We start from the raw sequence: 14,765 nt of genomic DNA, 5'->3' as shown, positions 1-14,765 counted from the left end.
GGTGTCAAATACAACCAGCACATTGTAGAAAGGAGGTAGAGGGAAAGGCAGGAGATCTTCATATTGCTGCAGAATAAGAAACTTTGGCTGGCTGGGATAGCTGATCAATGAGGAGAAAATATTTCTTCATTATCCTTCATCTACACAATTTAAAAAATACACTCTGCGACTCAGGGTTTTGTACTAGGGTGAACTCCTGTCCTTCTCACCCCCCAAGTTAACAGCAAAACTCCCATTGGCATCTATGGGACAGGATTGCATCCCTGATCCCCCTTCAGCATAATACCTGAACAGGAGCTTGCCTAGGAGTGGTTTTTTAATTTTAAAATCTACTCCCCTAAAAACAGTTAGCCAAGACACTAGTCCTCATGAAGGCATATTCACGTGAACACTTCCAGTTTTCACATTTTTTTCAGTATCTACATGAAAAAAATGTATTCAGTGGACAGGAAAGGAAATACAAGTGTATATTAGATAGATTCATGTTACATATTAATCATACAACATGAGTCCATATATATGCGTAATATATATAGTATATTACATATAGTACAGATGTGAATATTTATAAATGCTATATATATATACACACACAATATATATATATACACACATACATACACACACACGCTTTATATACATACATATATACACACTGTTATATTAAGAGCTGGTTAAAAATTTTTAATTAACAATTTTTTTTCTGTGAGAAATGGCTTTTCAAAGGCAATGACCATTTCAGTGAAAAAAAATTCCTATAATTTTAAAAAATACTTTGATTAAATGAAAGTAAATTGAAATGTTCATTTCATTTATTTCAAAGTTTAAAATTTTTGTTTTGTTGCAGTTCTTGGGTTTTGGTTTTTGTGGTTTTTTTTGTGCTTCCTCCCTTTTCTTTGGTTTTCCCCCTATTTCTCTCTTTTCCCCTCCATAAGGGAAAGAAGGAAAACCAAAACTCAGATAAAACAAATTCTGATTTGAAATTTATCAAAACAAAAACTTTCCTTTTGATTTGTTCAGTCCAACCATTGAAAAAAATCCATAATTTATTTTGAATGAAAAAAAAGTGTCTTCTCAAATAAAAATTGTCATGGAAAAATTCATGTAGCCCTAATTACATATTTCAAACTGTTTTGAACTTAAAAGCAGTTGGATTGGAGGTAATTGCCAGAAAATTTCCCCAGACTGATAGTCGTGCTGAGACCAAGCATAGATATTTGCATCCAAAAGAGAAGTTTTTTCCCTCAGAAAATTAGGAGCAACTGAAAGTATGGGCTACCACAAAAATAATTTTGATACCTTGACTAGTTGTTTTGATACCACTGAAAATTAGCTTAGACATACGCACATATGTATATATACATGGATATACATATATACCTATGCAGAGCATGTGAATATAAATATATGAATTGTAGACAGGTACAACAAATGGATTGACTGCATAGACAGACAAATATATTGGTGCCTTACCTTATTCTGTAATACGTATTCGCTTGCTTCTTGATGTGCTATCTCACCTGGAGAGTGCTGATCATTTTTATGCAGGAGTAGGGAGGAAACACCTCTGGATCAACTTTTGGAATTCTTTCCACTTTTCCCATTACTTGATTTCCCTTCCTAATTTTATGACTTAATTGGTTAATAAAAGGGGCCAAGTTTCTCTCCCACGGGTGTTATTCCTGCACATGGGAGTGGAAAGTACTGGAGTTTCCTTTGTCCCTTGCAGGGGAGAGGCAGGGCTTTGCATAGATGTTACGTCGATTAACTTGCAGATCGTAAGGAACCTGATGGAGTCCGGGGGCTGACAGTACCCATCCCTTTCCTCTTCCTGTGGCTTCCTCCTATCTTGGAGGAATAGTGCTGCCAGGGGCTTTCTGGAAAAAGGCTGTCCCTGGACTCCTTTAGGGGACAAGGAGTTTGTGTGGGGGATGGAGCTTCACAGCAGAGATATGAAGCAGAGCTGGAACTGCTGAAGGCTGGAGCTTCTGGTGTCATGGTGAGATTGGCTCCAGCTGAAATTGCGTGACTCATAAGGAAATCATGAGAGCTGGCCAGGCTGCTCCCAGCAACTGTTCGTTTTTCTGTGTAGGTTCTGGTAGTCATATGATGCACAGAGGGGCCTTCACTCACTGCTATAAGGAAGCCCTTGCCCTCAGATTTGCAGTCCAAATGGACAGACAATGGGATGCCTGACAGCAGCTTTCTTGCCTCACTCAGGGGATGTCTACACTGAAGATGAAGGTGTCATTTCCAGCCTGGGTACACATAGCCGCACTAGTTCTGATCAAGCTAGTGTGCTAAAAATAGCAGTGTGGCTGCAGCTGCCTGGGTGATGGGAGGGACTAGCTGTCCCTGAGGTATGTACGTAGGGTCTCGGATTGGATTGCGCTAGGGACTGCTACCTTGCTATTTTTAGTAAACTAGCTCACTCAGAGCCAACACAGGTATGTCTACTCAAGCTGGAAATGACAGCTCCAGCATAGACATACCGCTAGGATCCATTTGCATTTCGTTCTCACACAGTGAGGGGAAATTTCCAGATCCAGAGTGAGGCCAAAATTTTTAGAAGAACTCACATCCCATTTAGGCACCGGAATAAGTGGTCCGATTTTCAGGCAAGCCAGCCCTTTGGATGCACGCTCTGAACAACCCCAAAAGTTACCCACAGATGAGTAATTATTCCTCGGTCATCTTTTCACTGGAATCAGAGTTAGAGTTCTGGTCACATCAGCCAAGAGAAAATTCACCCACTTCTTAGAAAAGCTCCCAACCCAGCAGCGTCAATGCAATTTTTGCCAAAAGGAGAGATTAATATGGTGACATCTGTCTTAAACAACCACCTAGTGGCAAATAGTGGCTGTCTTCAGGACAGAATGATCTTTATATTTAGGGACCTACCAAATTCACAGTCCATTTTGGTCAATTTCATGGTTATAGGATTTTAAAAATCGTAAATTTCACAATTTCAGTTATTTAAATCTGAAATTTTATGATGTTGTAATTGTAGGGGTCCTGACCCCAAAGGGAGCTGTGGAGTGGCCTCAAGGTTATTGTAACAGGGAGTCTCGGTGTTGTCACCCTTACCTGTGTATTGCTGCTGGAGGCGGCGGTGCCATCAGAGCTGAGAGGGCAGAGAACAGTGGCCGCTGGCCAGGAGCCCAGCTCTGAAGGCAGCATCCTGCCAGCTGCAGTGCAGAAGCAAGGGTGGCATGGTATGGTAATGCCACCCTTACTTCTGTGCTGCTGCCTTCAGAGCTGGGCTCCCGGCCAGCAGCCACCGCTCTCTCACCACTCAGCTCTGAAGACAGCAGTGCAGAAGTATGAGTGGCAATAACCTGACCCCCCCTAGAATAACCCTGCAACCCTCCAACATAAACCAGGACTCCCAGTTTGAGAAACACTGGTCTCCCCTGTGAAATCTGTATAGTATAGGATAAAAGTACAAAAAAGACCAGATTTCATGGGAGAGATCAGATTTCATGGTCTGTGACATGTTATTCACGGCCGTGAATTAGTAGGGCCCTATTTGTATTTTAGAGAGTGCTGTCCTGTGGAAATTGAGCCTAAATACAGGTTTCACTGTATTCATTGGGAACCAAATCTTGAGCTCCTTACTCAGGTTTGACTCAATCCTTAAATTTAGCAAGAGTTTTGACTGAGTAAGCAGTTCTGAGTGTGGCCTTACATCAGGCAATTTATTAACAGCTATGGAAATCTAATTATTCATCACTTTATTGTAAGCCATTTGAATATTTGACTTAGGTCCATGATGCAGCAGTAGAGAGACATGATGCAGGAAGCACAGGACAGTTACAGACCTGGAAATATCCATTTGGTTCTGATTGAACATTCCATGATGTGGAAACACAGTGACTCACATAGGGTTTGCTGGGCACTCAGTACAGAACAAATGTCTGTGAAGAAGCAGAAATTCACACAATCAAAGGAGTTAGAAGCAGTTAGCTCAGTTAGCTCACCCAGGCTGTTCCCCTAAGGGTCAGTTCACGATTCATCCCTATACTGTAATCTACAGGACTCAGAGCTTTAAACATCTCAGAAGACTTTTCACTTGGGAGATGTCATGCAATTAAAGTGGAAACAACATAATGTACAAGGCAGGACAATATCTAATCCACTGACTACTAATTTCCAGGGGTGATTAAGGATTTGGTTCCTCCTATAAAGCCCTTAACAGTTTGGGACCTGCCTAACTTGAGACCGTTTCCTTCTGCCTTACGTGGAAGACAATAAAGATCTCAGTAGTGACAGCTCGGGATTTGGGAAGGGAGCAAGTGACATCGAGCTGAATCAAGCAAGGAATCCATGATCGAGAATGATGATTGTTATGACGAGGACCACTGGAAATGGACAATTCTCTTTCACTATCCATAGGCATGCCCAGCCTCCTCTAAAGGTAGGTCTACATACCATCTTGCAGCCTGCGAGAGCGAACCTCCCAGCCCGGGTCGACAGACTTAGGCTAGAGCTCTACACATAGCTGTATCGACTGCTATTTGGTATTGCAGCTTGGGTTGGGGCTCAGTTTATAGATTCATAGATTCCAAGGCCAGAAGGGGCCGTTGTGATCATCTAGCCTGACCTTCAGTGTGGCACAGGACCTGGGTGAGTAATTTTTTTTTGATGAGCAAGTTAAAGCTCTTCAGTATATTCATCAAGATGGTCGGATTATGTAAGTAGATTTTGTGCCCGGGCTGGTAAATTCTCAGGATGAACGTACTAGACTGACTTACACCCATTGTCATGTCAGGCACCTAAGTCTTCCACCGAGTGCCTGGCACAAGCCTAGCTTACTCTTCTACCAAGTGCTGCTCAAGACCATCTAGATGGAAGCACGGAATAGGAGTTACAGCTGAGATTCCCACCGATCCATATAATCAATGCCTCTCACCATCCCTGTTATTCTGCATGATAAGGAAAAACCGTTAGTACAACAAGAAGTGGAAATAAATCTGAAGCAGGTTGTGGTTTCCCCTTACTGAGGTGCTGAAAGATTCCCTGTAGCCTGCAGCATTGTTGCACAGTGCACTCCTCCCTGGGTTCCCGGCTGCTGCCTGGCAAATGCGATGGAAACATATGTTCCTCTTGGAGGAAGGGAACGGGCACTTGCTACGTGCACTTGACCAAATCAGTTTCCTCTCCCGCCCCCCGCAGCTCTCCCAACCACTCCCAAATCCCAGTAAGGAACTAAAGAGGGAAAGTGTTACTCAATAATTAAGTAAATTGAGGATGAGAAGAAGGGAAATGTTAAAGCTGAATTGACTAATCAAAAAGCAATTAGGCTAAGTGCTAATAAAAGAAAAGCATTAGTGCGTCCACTAAACACTGGCCAGGCAGGCAGAGGAAGGAGAGTCCAGTGATTAGAGCACTAACCTGAGACACCAGAGATCTTAATCCAATTCCCTGCTCCACTATAGACTTCCTTTGTGACCTTGGACAAGTCACTTAGTCTCTCTCTGCCTTAGTTCCTCATTTGTAAGATATCTTATCTCACAGACATGTTATTAGCATCAATACATTACAAGATACTATGGTGAGGTGATGGGGGCCATATAAGTACCTTAAATACAGACAGACATACAAAAAGTTTGCTAATATTTCATTAGGAGTGGGTAAATCAGATACAAATGTAAGAAACGTACAAGCAAAGACAAGTGAATCAGGCTTATCCCATGGGATCTCACCATAGTAGAGATGGCAGCAATTTTTCAAATACAACTTTTTTTTTCAATCAAAAACAAAAAATGTATCAAAAATATTTTCAGAGTTTCAAGTTTGGCAAAAAAAGTCACGGCTTTCTTCCAGCATTTTAATACAAAACGTTCTTGAAAGTATTCTAAAAATGGTTATGAAGATTTTTCCTTTACCAAAGACCAGGTTTGGGGCCAATGAAATTTTTGCACAAAATTTTCAATTACATTATATAGAATATATAAACATTTTCAAAACAATGTCAAAAAACTGGAAAACGGGTCCATTTCAAACACTTTGTAATGGAAAAAAATCAAAATGTCAACTTTTTTGTGAGGAATAGGTTTTCATTTTTCACTCAGCTCTGCTATTCTGCATTTGATAAACTTCTCAGTGAATGCCCCAATAGCCATGGCAGCAAGAATCATCCACTTTCATCTGCAGCTGGCTGGTTAATTGCTCTGTAACGTATCAGAGATACACCTTGCCTTGGTGATCTATGCATTGGTGACATTCGGGGGAATGGTTATTGCAACTCCTCAGATTGAGAAATCAGGCTTGCCTGCCTGAAAAATGTTCAGTTGGCAGAAAATGCAGCAGCAAGATGCTGAGTATTTTCTGTGAAAAATTTAGAATGAAGTTTTTCCTGGACATTTTCAATTTTTCATCAAAATTAAATTAAACAAAAAATAATTTCAATTTAATTTGAAACAAATTACAATTGTTCAAGCTTTTGTTTGGGTGGGAAAATGGAGAGAAGGGAAAAGGGGACTAAAAATCAAAAATGTAATTGCAAATAAACAAAAAATTTCAAAACAAAAATAGTTGTAGATTGATGAAAAAAATGTTTTTTTAAATATAATTTAGAAAGCCATTTTTTGTCAAAAATGTTGAAAAAAAGAATACCCATATGCTCAGCAACACAGATTGCTATGAATGCAGCCCTCCAACTCCCATTCTCTACTCTCAGCATTGGTTCCTCAATCCCCAGTGAGTGCAGAGTCCATTTCTAGGGTGCATTCCTGATATTCAAAGCCCTAGTTACCTGAAATATGTCCTTTCCTCCACAGCTATGACCTCCCATGGCAGCTATATTCTGTTGGAACAAGAAACACTCAAGCTGGGAGGGCTGGTGAGTGCAGGAGACAGAACTTTCTCAGGTGTTGGACCTTGACTATGGAAGTCTCTTTGGCAAGAGATAGGAATGTTCATCATTTTCGGAACTAAGGCCTAGTACTACAAAGTTAGGTCAATATAAGCCACATTAGGTCAATTTAATAATGTATCTACACTGCAGAGTCCCTTCCGCTGACCTAAGTGGCCTGTACCGTCAACTTCTGTACTCCACGTTCATCAGAGGCATTGTGCTTGACTTAACATACACAGGTCGACATGGGGATAATGTAGACACTGTGTTTGTAGCTCGAATGCATTGGCCTCCAGGAGGTGTCCCACAGTGCTCCGCTGTTACCACTCCGGAGAGTACTTTCAACTTCCCTGCACGTAAGCCAGGTACACAGGAAACAGCCGCTCCCCTGTTAAAGCCCCAGGAACTTTTGAATTTTCATTTCCTGTTTGATCAGCATGGAGAGCTGACCAGCACAGCTGATCATGGAGACTCAAGGCCACAAATGCATTCCACCATGGAGTACACAGGAGGTGCTGGATCTTATTGCTATGTGGGGAGTTTGTGCAGGCAAAGCTCCGATCCAGCAGAAGAAATGCTGACATCTATGCCAAAATCACGCAGGCCATAGGGGAGAAGGGCTATATCAGGGACACACAGTCATGCCGCATGAAAATAAAGGATCTTCAGCAAGCGTACCAGAAGACAAGGGAAGAAAACAGTCGTTCTAGTTCTGCCCCACAGATATGCCGCTTTTATGAAGACCTGCATGCAACTCTCAGCAGTGACCCCACCACTACCCCAAAATGCTCTGTGGATACCTCCCAGGAGCCCCGAGTGACCTCGAGCAACAACAAGGAGGACATTGTTGATGAGGAAGAGGAGGAGAAGGGGGAGAAGGAAGAGAATGCGAGGCAGACAAGCGGAGGATCCATTCTCCTCAACAGCCAAGAACTGTTTTTTACCCGGGAGCCCATTCCCTCACGGGACCAATTGCTGGTGCAGTGTGTTACCAGGGAAGGCACCTCTGGTGAGTACGCATTTCCAGTCAAACTGTAGAGGTTACATGCTATTATTTTTAATGTTTAATCTGAACAAAAAGGTAGGTGTAGTGGGTATCGGTGGCCACTCCAGCTATGCAGAGGGTGCTCTCTGAAAAAGACTGTTTATGTGCACGGGTATGGCCTGGGAATCCTCCATGGAGATCTCTAGGAAGCTTTCATGAAGATACTCTGCAATCCTTTGCAGAAGGTTTCTGGGAAGGGTGCTTTTTTTATCCACCACGGTAGGACAGTTTCCCACCCCGGTATTAACTCATCTGGCATCATTGCAGCACACAGCATTGCAGCATAAAGATCAGGTTTGTACCCAGACATTTGCAGCATCTGCTCCCTTTCCACCTCTGTTACCCTCAGGAGAATGATATTGCATATGGCCACCTAGGGGAAACGGGGGAAGTTTTCAATGCTAGCCCTTAAACTGCAAACAATTCAACAAGTAATCCGCCCCTGTCTGGTGAAATCTGGGACACACAACCACGATTTCCCAAACATGCCATGGTTGTGGTTGGAAGGGATCACAAAGCATTACAAACAGCTTTTTTTTTTTTAAACCAGGGGGAGGGATGGCTTCTTGTTTGTCTCTCTCGTCCCTCCGCCAATCCCATGCTGCTTTTGTAAAAATCAAACTATTTAGGGGGCTTTACCATGATGCCTGTCCTCAAGCACCCATCTAGATTGCAGAGGAAAGGGGTCTTTTCTCAAGTTCCAACCAGTGATGTCAAGGATGTCTTCACAAAAGCAGCACCACAAGACCTCTCACCCATGCCTCGTGGCCTTACCCACCATGGCTAGAGCAGCAAACCAACTCTTGCAGCAGCCTGCGGTTGTGATTACATTGTGGCTTGCAGAGAAATGCAGTGGGGGGTGTTTTGGGGTTTTTTATAAAAAGCATTAACCTTGCACCAGAAACAATACATGCACTGTCAGTGCTACCCTTCTGCTTTGTATTCATAGCGTATCTGGGTTGGAAGGGACCTCGGGAGGTCATCTCGTCCAACTCCCTGCTCAAAGCAGGACCAATCCCCAACTAAATCATTCGAGCCAGGCTTTGTCAAGCCTGACCGTAAAAACCTCTAAGGAAGGAGATTCCACCACCTCCCTAGGTAACCCATTCCAGTGCTTCACTACCTTCCTAGTGAAAAAGGTTTTCCTAATATCCAACCTAAACCTTCCCCACTGCAACTTGAGACCATTACTCCTTGTTCTGTCATCTGCTACCACTGAGAACAGTTTAGATCCATCCTCTTTGGAACCTCCTTTCAGGTAGTTGAAAGCAGCTATCAAATCCCTCCTCATTCTTCTCTTCTGCAGACTAGATAATCCCAGTTCCCTCAGTCTCTCCTCAGAAGTCATGTGCTCCAGCCCCCTAATCATTTTGGTTGCCCTCTGCTGGACTCTTTTCAATTTTTCCACATCCTTCTTGTAGTGTGGGGCCCAAAACTGAACACAGTACTCCAGATGAGGCCTCACCAATGCCGAATAAAGGGTAATGATCACGTCCTTCGATCTGCTGGCAATGCTCCTACTTATACAGCCCAAAATACCGTTAGCCTTCTTGGCAACAAGGGCACACTGTTGGCTCATATCCAGCTTCTCATCCATTGTAACCCCTAGGTCCTTTTCTGCATAACTGCTGCCTAGCCACTCAGTCCTTAGTCTGTAGCAGTGCACTGAATTCTTCTGTCCTAAGTGCAGGACTCTGCACTTGTCCTTGTTGAACCTCAGCAGATTTCGTTTGGCCCAGTCCTCTAATTTGCCTAGATCCCTCCGTATCCTATCCCTACCTCCAGCATATTTACCACTTCTCCCAGTTTACTGTCATCTGCCAACTTGCTGAGGGTGCAATCCGTACCGTTCTCCAGATCATTAATGAAGATATTGAACAAAACTGGCCCCAGGACTGACCCCCGGTCACTCCGCTTGATACTGGCTGCCAGCTAGACATGGAGCCAATGATCACTACCCATTGAGCTTGATGATCTAGCCAACTTTCTATCCACCTTATAGTCCATTCATCCAGCCCATACTACTTTAACTTGCTGGCAAGAATACTGTGGGAGACCATGTCAAAAGCTTTGCTAGAGTCAAGGAATAACATGTCCACTGCTTCCCCCTCATCCACAGAGCCAGTTATCTCTTCATAGAAGGCAATTAGGTTAGTCAGGCTTGACTTGCCCTTGGTGAATCCACGCTGACTGTTCGTGATCACTTTCCCCACACCACTAGAAACTTTTCTCCCTTTGTTTCACAGGTATTATGGAGCATACAGCTCCTTACAGCAATAACAATGGGGATTTTGCTTTCACTGAGGTCTATCCTAGTAAGCAAACAACACTAGTGACCTTTTAAATGTCCAAAGGCACATTCTATAACCATTCTGCACTTGCTCAGCCTATGGTTGAACCTGTCCTTACTGTTGTCCAGGCTGCCTGTGTACGGCTTCATGAGCATGGGAGGAAGGGGTAGGCTGGGTCTCCCAGAACCACAATTGGCATTTCAACATCACCAATAATTAGTTTGTAGTCTGGAAAGAAAGTCCTCACTTGCAGATTTCTAAACAGATCAGAGTTCCTAAAGATGCACACTTCATGCACCTTTCCCGAACATCCCACACTGATGTCAGTGAAACGAGTCCTGTGATCCACCAGCTTTTGCAACACTCTTGAAAAGTATCTCTTTCAGTTTATGTACTCTTTGGCAAGCCGGTCTCTTCACACAGTTCCTGGAAAGTGGCCTTACGCATTTGAAAGTTCTGCAGCCACTGCTCATCCTCTCATAGCTGCATAATGATGAGGTCCCACCAGTTAGTGCTTGTTTCCCGGGCCCAGAAGCGGAACTCAACTGTGTCAAGGTGATGCGTGACTGTCACCAGCAACGGCGAATTGCTCTGGTCTATGTCTTCCAGCAGGGCTGCTTGCGTGGCATCACATTGTTCTGCATGGTGACTCCTGTATCGGCTGTATGAATACCGCAGAATAAGGCGCGAGGTGTTTGTAATGTTCACACAAGTGTACGCTGAGCGGGGTCCATGCTTACCATGCTATGGCATCGGCACAGGTAACCCAGGCTTATGAAAAAAAGGTGTGAAAAAGGCTTGGTTTGTTTGCCATTGTTTTCAGGGAGGAAAGTAAGTGCATCATGGCAGGCTAATGCCATCTTCCCATAACCACCCATGCAAATGTTTTGGACCCATAAAGCATTGCAAGCCCAACCCAAAATTCCAGTTAGACACATGCACTGTGGGATAGGTACCCACAGTGCAGCGCTCCATGCATCAGTGCAAGCCCTGCTAGCGAGGATTCACTCCGCCGACATAATAAGCATAGTGAGGACGTGCAAGATCGACTTGCTTAAATCGAAGGCTCGATGTCAACTTACATAAAATTAACTTAACTTTGTAGTGTAGACATGGCCTAAGAGTCTGACCCAATGCCCACTGAAATAAATGGAAAAGCACTCATTAATTGCAAAGAGCATTGGAGTGGGCCCGGATTTCAAAGCTCATACAGACACAAAACAAAGATTTCCTGATCACACACACAAAAACATAAAAAAAATACCCTCAATAAAACTTATGAAGCCATTTCTTACACAGGCTGGGAAGGAAGGGGGAAAAAACAACCCAGATAATATGCATTCCTGGAACATGCTGGAATGACAATACATATAGAGCATTGAATGGTAAAATGGGAACTGACACACTGAGGCTAATGAGAAAAGCACTCATGTATACTAAACGGAGCAAATCAGCAAGAAAAGTTATGTTCCTCAGCAACGTTCAGTATCATGTTGAAATTCTCTCTCCCCCGTGACTGCTGATTAGACTAGTCAGAACTAATTGGGGAAACTCCTCTATTATAATTCTTTATAATAAAATTTGCGTCTCAGCCATGTGATGGGCAATTTCAGGATTGCAGTTTATTGAGCCTGGAGCCCATCGTGACTTCAGGATGTACTAGGCTGGCTGAAAAATCATTTCTCCTTAAAAGATGGGAGTGAACATTCTACAGTTCTCACAGGAGTCACACCAAAAATAGAGAAGATCTTAATGAGAAAAACAATAATTTGATCTGCAAATAGATGTCAAGGGAGAGTGTTCATTCGGCATCCTGGGGACTGCAAAGGTGACTGCAAATACTGTGGCACGATCCCTCACTGCTAGATGGTGTCAAAACATAAATAACCATCTGTGTGAGACTCCACCAGGGCCTACAATATTAAGGGCTTTCATTAGAATGGAGGGGGGAGGTCCTTCACAGAACAAAGTTTTTCTGGATACATATGAATTAAAATAAAATTGTTCAAAAAATAGTTTCTGAATCCAATCCCACTAGGTAGCAGTAGAGGGCAATAAACTAGCAACCATGGCTTGATAATTTAGGGCTCTGTTTTGTCTAAGACCATGTCATGCACAGGGAAATTTGCATGCTTCCAATACAGATGTGCTGCATCAATTCCAAAAGGGGTTTGCTCTTACACCACTGCAAATTTCCTAATCTAGACAAATCCTAGGGGCTAGTTCCCAAGCCCAGTGTGTGCATGCGTGTGGGGGGCAGGAGGGGAGTAATCCTCCTCCCATGCCAGGAGCTTCCTTCCCCAGTGACTAACGTCATCTCTCTGGCACTTACTTAGTCCCCCGTGGATTGGAGGATGGGAGAATCCATGTAGTGCATTTAAAATTAAGAGACATGCCATGTATTAGTTTAAATAACTAAGATGGTTTTGGTGGCTTGCCCAAAATCGCACACAGAATAGGTGACAGACAGTATTAGAAGTCAGGGGATCCTACTCTACAGTGCCCAGAGCATGAGACAACTCCCAGAGTCCCTGGCTCTGAGCCTAGGGTGACCAGACAGCAAATGTGAAAAAATCAGGATGGGTGTGGGGGGTAATAGGCCTGTATATAAGAAAAAGCCCCAAATATCAGGACTGTCCCTATAAAATTGGGACATCTAGTCACCCTATCTGAGCCTCATATTCAGTCCGCAGGTCTACAGTGCATCCCTGCTGCCCAGCAACATGACAGCACTATGCAAAGCATCGAAACCTGAAATGAAAGATTAAAATAAAACCACGAATATGATAGAGCACCTGAGTTCATTCCTCCCCCCTTCTGCACCGCACTGTTAGCTGCCTACACACGCACACGCAAAACTAGAGTGTCATTACTGAAATGTGGGCTCTTAGTTTCCCTTCTAATGCTGCGTCAGTCACAAACTCTCCTTAGTGTAGTTTCCTTTGAAGCGTCCAGTGTTTCTTTCTTTTCCAATGACACAAATAATGCATTCACCTTGCTAGCATATCCTTCCCTACATGATACTGAGAAGTGCTGTCACCCTCTGGAAAACAACCTTTAAAGACTCCTCCTGTTACTGCAGCCCACCTCCCTTACCTATTGATATCATCTCCACAGTCATCTCCGATTAGTGCAGTGACTAAAATGTTTATCGTTAAGTGTCATCAGCACTCCAAAGCAAAACAGGCTGCTCAATTCACGTCACTGTGAAAATGGCAAAAGCAGCATCACAAGTATGTCGACAGAAATAATTGCAGTCATTATAGAAAAGGCTACATTCATGCATAACGAATGACTGAATGAGTCGAGGATGAAGAACCAAGCGACCATCTCTTGGGGAGCGCAGGAGCACAGTGGGAAAGCAAGACAGAAAGACAGCTATGTTCAGGGAAATTCAATAATAAAGATTAACATAGATCCCAATCCGGCATTAATGTCAATGAGACTCTGCATAAGGAATCCATGCATGTGGAGTCTTTTGCATTAGTGGGGGTATAGTCATTACAACCCCCATACTATGCACTCCAAGTTAATCAAACTCTGTTTTATCAAAAAACCTCCCTGGGAATAGCTGAGCTCATGCAAATCTTAGATTTCAGATAAAATTTTGCAAAATACCTACATGATTTGGGAGCCTCCCATTGACTTTCAGTTATACTCAGGCTCCTAAGTCACTTTTGAAAATAGTGCTTTGACTCTTAAATCACTTCAATACTTTTGAAAATTTTACACATCAGCTGCATTAGTACACTCTTTCATGGGATATTTGATTGATTGGCACCTCATATCAATTGCATTACATGGCAGTTTCACTCCAAAATACAGAAATGAAAACATTTTACTAAACACTTCTGGTTTTCAGATTATTTCATGTTTCCCCAACTTTATAGAAAAGATTTAGGTGTGTCCCTTCCCTGAGACCTATGTAAAATTGGGTAATGATTTGCACTGGGATCTCTGGATAAGAAAACATTTATTATATATATACTTTCATTAGTTTTAGTGAGACACAAGTAAAACCCAAATTGAATGATCTTAAGGAATTGTTTGCAATATACTTCTGGCAAAGATCCATGAGAACCAATGCAGATACACTGTTAAGGAAAACTGGCAGAAAAAGATATCAAGCCTCAAGAACATACCATGTTCTATTAAACCAGATAACCAGAATTTTCATCTATTTACACTGCTTTTGGGAAAAAGATATAGGGTATATTTCAGATCTTCCAGTGTAAGTCAGAAGTAACTCCACTGAAGACAGTGGGAACTGCTGGGTACTCAGCATTTTCAAAAAACAGTTCAGTTATTTAGGTGCCTGGATTTAGGAGCCTAATTTTAGGCATTGGGGTTTGGAAGTCTAGATCTAATTTACCTGTTTCACTATGCAAATGTATTGGAATAACCCTAATCCAGTTTTTCTTCTTTTTGTTTTTCACAACCACACATATTTAATAACATTATCAATGACTCCCAGGTAACAAGCAACAAATCTCTTGGATTTGCCAAGAGATTTTAGTTCTGTGGGCTTATGGGAACTGCTTCCATCAGGCTCTTACACACCGGGGTTTAA

The sequence above is a fragment of the Gopherus evgoodei genome, chromosome 4 (genome assembly GCF_007399415.2).
Source record: "Gopherus evgoodei ecotype Sinaloan lineage chromosome 4, rGopEvg1_v1.p, whole genome shotgun sequence".
In the NCBI taxonomy this organism is placed as follows: Eukaryota; Metazoa; Chordata; order Testudines; family Testudinidae; genus Gopherus; species Gopherus evgoodei.
The sequence above is the reverse complement of the archived record's forward strand: the minus strand, read 5'-3'. Positions refer to the sequence as shown.